We start from the raw sequence: 1,135 nt of genomic DNA on the forward strand, positions 1-1,135 counted from the left end.
TTGAAGGATTAAAAAAAAAAAAAAAAAGAAGATGTTTCTCTTCTACACACTTAAAGACTGTACTGACCCATTTTGAAAATCCAAGATCACTACCATATTGACTTTGGAATAGTCCACAGGTTAATTCTATGTGGTTGCCATAACTTGGGAAGGTTTTTAGAACATTACAAGATATGAAACATAAAAATCTTAAAATACTGAACCTTAATAAATTTGACTCACCACGTAGTACTGAGCCCTGAGCTTCTTGTCCTTCATCAGCATTGTCATCCTGGTACAGTTAGAATCCTTATTTCTCAATGAAGGGGTGCCTTCAGTCCAGGAGTGGGCTTGTGAGATGGCAGCGTTTGAAAAAAAAATGTCATATAAAGGTTTTGCTAGATTGAATGTGTACTCTAGAACAGTGTTTCTCTTTTGAGGGGACGTGTACCCCTATGGGTACTTTGGAGGACTGCAGGGGGTCCGTGAGATATTTAACTAAATGTTTAATAGTTGTACCAGACCATTGTTCCTCTTTATGTAGACTTGTTTTTTTCCTACCATAAATGTGACATTTGGGTCGCCTTCTTTGGACCTATTCTTGCTTTCCTTCCGTCTACTGTACTACTTTTTACAAGCTCCTCACTTTTTTCAAAGTTATGACACTGTTTTTGAAGGTTTCCTCTCCGGCTTCTACTCTGTGGGTCTTCACTCCTAGTTAGGGGTCTTCAACGTGTTTTAAGCCAAGGACCCCTTAACAGAGAGAGCTAGATCAGGGACCCCCTACTACATACATTGTATAAAATGAAGTTGTATATTAAACCGGGCCCACAGTAACGTGTAGGGTGGCCTAAAGCCTTATACTTACTTTTAAAATAGCTTTATAATTGTTGGCATGCTTTTATAAATCATCTTTTAATGTTAAACGCACATGTGTCACAGTGAATCCTCAGATGAAGTGGATATGTGGACGGCTAGCTTAGTGACTACCTTACCCAGAGGCCAGGATGCCTATCCTCAGTGGGGATTTAGATTTGCTATAATATGTTAAATTCATGTTAACACATTTAGTTTTGGAAAAACTTTCATAAAATCCTCATCTCATCACAGGATCACTACTCCCCTAAATGTACCACGTCACAATGGGGTCTAATCT

This window comes from Etheostoma spectabile, chromosome 2 (assembly GCF_008692095.1).
Source record: "Etheostoma spectabile isolate EspeVRDwgs_2016 chromosome 2, UIUC_Espe_1.0, whole genome shotgun sequence".
In the NCBI taxonomy this organism is placed as follows: domain Eukaryota; kingdom Metazoa; phylum Chordata; class Actinopteri; order Perciformes; family Percidae; genus Etheostoma; species Etheostoma spectabile.